This window comes from Lissotriton vulgaris, chromosome 9, assembly GCF_964263255.1.
Source record: "Lissotriton vulgaris chromosome 9, aLisVul1.2, whole genome shotgun sequence".
Classification (NCBI taxonomy): domain Eukaryota; kingdom Metazoa; phylum Chordata; class Amphibia; order Caudata; family Salamandridae; genus Lissotriton; species Lissotriton vulgaris.
In genome coordinates, this window is record NC_141697.1 from 570534776 (window position 1) to 570540775 (window position 6000).

Sequence of the window (6000 nt, forward strand, 5' to 3'; positions counted from 1 at the left end):
CAAATGGCCCAGGTGCATCTCAATAATTAAGAACAAACGTCATGGTTGAGGGTCACTTGATTGATCTGTTTTAGGCCACCTGGGTCCCTATAATCTATTCCATGTTACTGTAGGACACGTTTCCCATCTGTTCTAGATCATTGATAAAACTCACTCTGTGGGTTCTAGGTAATTTAGTTTACCGTGTAAGTGATTGAGGGACGTGCCCCACCTGTTCTATGCCATTGACAGCACCATAGGTATCACTGAGTGACATTTGGCCCACCTATTCTTGGTCACTTACCAAACAAGCCAGAGAGTGAATACTCACTCTACTTGTTTTAGGTCATTGGTGAGATCTAAGCTGCTCTTGCTCATTTTCATGGATGGGTAGTTGTTTGGTGGGTTCTATGACCTTGAAGGACACTTTGTTTTGATGTTCTAGGTCACTAGTACAAGTGTTTTCTGTCTTTGAAAGCCACTTGCTTCATCTGTTCAAGGTCAGTGAGTGGCATTTAGTCCCTTTTTTCTATGTCATTTTAGACACCTGATCCTTGTGTTTAGAGCATTGAATGCTTCCTGATGCCACATTCAGGATCAAGCGTTCACACGTATTCGGTCTTCTCTAGGCTGTTATTGGATACTTGTAGTACCTGCTCTGGGTCAGTGAGGGGTGCATCAGATGATGTATGGTGTCTATCTGTTCTAGAAAAACCAAACACAAAAAAGTGATGGGAGTAATGCTGGCTATAAGTCTAACCACTGTCAGTTGGTTGGGTATCATTCCAATCGATATTTCTTTTATCTACCATGCCACCTCAGTTTAAAGCCAACCATATGCAGGCCAGTCTTGCCCTTGCTCCAAATGGAACAGTCTAGCCAAAACTGCTAGTCCGGGTTTTTCCTGAGCCAGAACACAAGCAACCGAAGACTAGTTTCACCCTGATTGAGTCTCGTCAATTGAGTGTAGCTTGGTTCCAGTGGCACAGTGAGCATAGGACCCACTTCTGGAGATACCCCTGCCACTTAGGGCAATACAATATACAGACAAATGTGATGGAAGGAATGCTTACAACAAGTCCTACCAATGCAATCACTTGGAGTAGCATTCCAACACGTCACTCTTTTGCCAACCATGCCACCTCGGGTTTGGACCCAGCAATACGCAAACCAGTCTTGACTCTTCTCCTATTGAAACAGTCCAGCCCGAACTGCTAGCCCAGGTCATCCATGAACTTTAAGACAAGCAACCTATTACCAGTTTCATCATTACTGGGGCTCATTCAGATATAGCTTGGTTCCAGTGACACACTGAGCACTGGACTCACTTCTGGGCATACCCTTGCCATTTAAGGTGGTACATCAAACACACAAAAGGAGATGGGAGGAATGCTTGTCTAACCTCTGGCAATAGCTCAGGGTAGCAATCCAACCCATTGTTCTATTATCCACCATGCCATCTTAGTCTGGACCCAGAAACATGCAAATCAGTCTTGCCCCTGCTCCAATAGGAACAGTTCAGCCTGAACTGCCAAGCTGCACCAGACTGATGAGCACCAATCAGGACAAAACCTGTCTTGGGTTCATGTGTACTGCTTTAGAGAGGACCAGGCCTGCCAGTTCGAGCTGGACTGTTCCTACTGGAGCTGGGTCGAGACTGATTTGCATGTGACTAAGTGCAAACTGAGGTGGCATAGTGTGCAAAATAACAATGGTCTGGGATGCGGCCCAAGTAATTACCAGTGGCTAAGATTAATTCAATCATTTCATCCATTACTTTTTAGTGTACGTCATTGTAATGGGTATGCCCAGACGTGGGCCCCCTTGCTCACTGTCCCACTGGAACCAAGCTGCACCCGACTGATGAGCCCCAATCAGGACAAAAACGTTCTGGGGTTGCTTGTGTTCCAGTTCAAGGAGGATCTGGCCTGGCAGTTCATGTTGGACTGCTCCCAGGGTCAAGACTGATATGCATATGGCTGGGACCAAACTAAGGTGGCATGGTTAATAAATTAACTATGGACTGGAATGCAGCCTTAAGTAATTACCAGTGGCTGAGATTAATTCAAGCATTTCACCCATCACTCTTTATATTCTCCAGTCGATCTGTTCTCGGCCATTGGTGGGCGCTTGCTTGCAGATCACTGAGAGACACATGGGTAACCTGTGACACACTATTGATTGTAGATAAATGAGGGACACTGAATCAAACTGATATGGGTGCTTGAAGGACATGTCCATGTGCTCTAAGTTACTCAAGGATACCTTATCCATGTGTTCTACAACACGGAGGCGAACTTGATCTAACTTCATTGGGGTGGATGTGGAGCATCCCCGCCTCCCCCATGATCTCGGTCTTTGAGGGACAGGTGCTGCACTGGTTCCAGATCAAATGGGGGCACTTACTTTACCCTTTCGGAAACATGGCATGCCTGTGCTGGATCACTGAGGAGCCCTGTTTTGCATCAATGCGCAGCACATATATAACTTGTTCTGGGTTATCATGACACGTTTGGTCTTTTCCTTTAAGTTAATTGAAGTACAATTAGTTCATTTGTTCCAAGTCATCATTAAAGGGTAGTTTGCATGTTCTTTTTCCACAAGAGACACATGTCGCACTCGTTCTAAGTCAATAAGGAACACTTGATACATTTGTTCTGGATCACTGATGGACAGATGGTAGGACTTCTGTAGGTCACTAAATGGTCACTAAATTGTCCCTGCTTTCCAATGGTCTGTCTCATTTGGCAACACTTATCCCTGTTTCAAGTTGTTGAAGGATACACTAACTACTTTTTGTAAGCCGTGAAGAAACATCTAATCAATCTTTTTTAGATTAGCGATGGGAACTAAGAGTACATGTTCTAAATTACTCATAGACACTTAAACGTAATGTTCTAGTTCATTGGGGACCTTTGGCCGATGGTTCTAGATAGGGACACTTGATCCACCTCTTCTGTGGTACTGATGGGTCCTTGATTCGTAGACACATGAGCCCATTTTGTAGATCATTATTAACTCCCTCCTGTTTCAAGCTATGCCTGGGCAATTGGTTTGTCTGGTTTAGGCTATGGTGGGAATATAATGTTTCAACAAAGTTTAAGGTAATTGTAGGTAACTTACGCCTTATGAACTAGGTCATTGATGGATAACCCCGTTTTCTAGATAATTGAAGGATGCTTGGACCACTTTTTATATGGCAAGGAGAGAAATATAGTTGATCTGTTCTAGGTCACTGGGGAACACCCTAACTACATCTTCTGGGTCACAAGGTCTTTAAACGGCGCTTGCCCGCCCTGTGTCAGGTAAATGCGTGATGTTTGCAGCTTGGACTGTCGTATGTGGCAAGTGGGACTCAGCCAGAAGGGCTGGCCAAAAGGCCGGTATAGCAGTTTTGTGTGAATATGGGTGGATTTTGTGGCCAAAGTGGGTTCGTTTAATAGTGGTTTCTGTATGAGTACACCAGTTCATGGATTTGTGGAGCAATAGAAAACTTATGTAAGGTAAAAAGGCTAAGGGGAAAAGACAGGCGACATCCTTTGCCTTTCGCGTTTTTTGAAATACTATTAGAATGCGTAACTTGCCACAAATGTGTTCCATATTTCTTTAGTGGATGTTTTTGTTCTGTGAAGATGTCTTAAAATGCTATCCAGTTTTGCTCAATGTCCCTGGCCCACTATGATTTCCAATTGATTACCTAACTTCCCTCCGAGATACAACAGTGTGTCGTGAAAGGTCTTTATTTGCATTTTGTGAATGAGGTAGGCTTTTCTTTTGGGTGCTAAGACCTGGTATTTTTCCCTGTCCAGCCACTCCTCACCCCACCTAGCCTCCCCTATTCATCTCTAGACTGATCCCCTGCTCCGCCGGCCCTCCTCCGTCTTTTCCACCTGCCACGCTCTCTCCCACTGACTGCATGTGTTCTCCCCTCTCTACTAGACATGTAGAGAGGGAAGGACAGACAGCAGTAGTACTAGTACGTGTTTTCTCCTTCAAACTCCCTGTTTCCTCTCTCCCCACCCCAGCTGCTCTTGTCTGCCCTTTTCATTCCCATGTCTCCCCATCTCTGTTCCTTCCCCTTCAGCTCGCGCTCAGTCCCTCGTCCCCCCCCCCCCCCCCCCCCTCCCCCTCCAGTGCTCCCTCGATCTCCCTCCTTTGGTCTGCACATGTCCCACACAATCCCCCCAGATGTCTCTCTTTCTGTTTTCACCCCGTCTTTCTAGCTCTCTCATGATCTCTTCAGTATTCACTCTCTCGCGGCGGGGTCTGTCTCCTTGCTCTTCTCCCCCGTGTCTCTTCTGTCACATCTCCCGCGTTCTCCTCCTCTTCCCTCCTCTCTTTCGCCCATCTCGCGTCCTTTCTCCTCCTCCTAGTATCCCGCCGTTATCCCACCTCTCCCTTGGTCGCTCTGTTGCTGTTCTGCTGTATCTTCTTTCGCCCCTGCTCTCTCTCCTGCGCTCTCTCCGTGTTGTCCCTTCTCTGTCCCTCTTTCTGTCACGCACTCTCCTCTCCGGCTCTCTAATCTCTCTCCCGCTTTACCCGCCTTCCTTCTTCTCTCTCTCCAATCCTTCCTTCCTGTCTCTATCGTGTTCGGTTTTTCTTCATTACTTGGCTGCTCTCGCACTCCCTCAATTGTTGTCTCTTTTCCTCGTCTGCTCGCCTCCCTCCCCAATTGTACCTGTCTCTCTCCCGCGCTCTCTCTCTCTTCCTGTCTGTCTGATGCTCTTTGATCGTCTTTCCTCATTTCCCTCGAGCTCTTTTGTAGGTGTTTTTTTTTCTCTCTCCTGTTTTTGCTCAGCACTCTCCCCATCTCTCCGTCACTTCGGCTGTTTCTCCTGCTCTCTGCCCAACTCTGGTGTTCAAACGTCTCCCGCTGGTTTCCCATCTGCTGTCCTCTTCCTCTCCCCCACCTCGCCCCTTCTCTCCCTCAATGCTTGGGACCTCGGCAGCCCCTGCCGCCGCCCCGGCCCCTCTGCCTTACCTCGCAGCGCCGGTCTGAGTTCGCCATTGCTTGAAGGATAAAGAGGCTGCGAGGGGCTGGGACTGGGGTGCCCCCTCCATGCCTGCAACCACCGGTCTCCATGACAACAAGGACGCTGCTCCCTCTCCTTCCTCATTGTGTCTCTGAAAGCATGTGGAAAGGGCTGGTGGGGGCAAGGGGGGATGAAGGGGCTGGGAGGAGGAGGAGGGAGAGGAGATCTGGGGACGGGTGCGAGGAATGGAGCAGGGGGGCCGAAGGGCGGAGAGGGAGAAGAGGAGGAGGGAGAAGGCATCATTGGAAGGGCCGGGGTGCAGATAAGGGGGGAGTAGAGGATCAGAGATGGAGGAGTGGGGATTAGAAGGGGGGTAATCTGTGAATAGCGAATGCAAACTCCTGCACCTATCAGCATCCAGACCCACAGACTTCCACCAGCCCTCGCCACGGACCTGGGGGTACAGTACAGTGTGCGCATCTCTACCAGCGCCCCGGAGCCACGGGGTGCCCCCAGCATTCACAAGCACCCACAGTCGTCTCCCGCCGGCACCTAATGAGGCACAGCCTGCCGCTGTCCTCTCTCTCTCACACAGGGAGGGTACACTCACACCTACTGCCCCTCAGCGCCCCGGGTTTACAGACTCCAGCACGGGCCACATAACTCATGAGCGTCACCAGCTGCCGCCCCGGCTGCACCCACGGAGACTGGCATTTCCCACCACCAATAAATGTCACATGGGAGATGGAGACTGTAACCCAAACACCCGTCCAGCACACTTCTCATCCCCGAAAGTGCGCTCTACCATCCCCTCTGTACCCATGCAGCTACTAACCCCCCATTACCCATCTAAACTCGGGGTTACAGCTGGCGGTACCCCAGCACCCCCGGGCGCCCCAGCACCCCCGCCCGAGTTTCCGGCTGCGCCACCAGCACACGGACCGTTTCTCTCTCATATTTGTTATGTTGAAGGAAATTCTCCGCAAGTTGGAGGATTTGTGGTTCCTTCTACTCTCGCTCTGTTTCTTTCCACCCAATACACAGGTGG

General features: G+C 49.3%; 1 protein-coding gene across 1 annotated transcript in view; it reads right to left on the minus strand.

Annotated features, from left to right (window-relative positions):
- Positions 1–5094, minus strand: part of LOC147691845 (forkhead box protein N2-like) — an 83047-nt gene extending 77953 nt beyond the window's left edge. The window contains exon 1 of the mRNA XM_086938123.1: positions 4961–5094. The gene's annotated coding sequence lies outside the window, so the exon portion shown is untranslated. The remainder of the gene's footprint in view (positions 1–4960) is intronic.
- Positions 5095–6000: the final 906 nt, after the last annotated feature.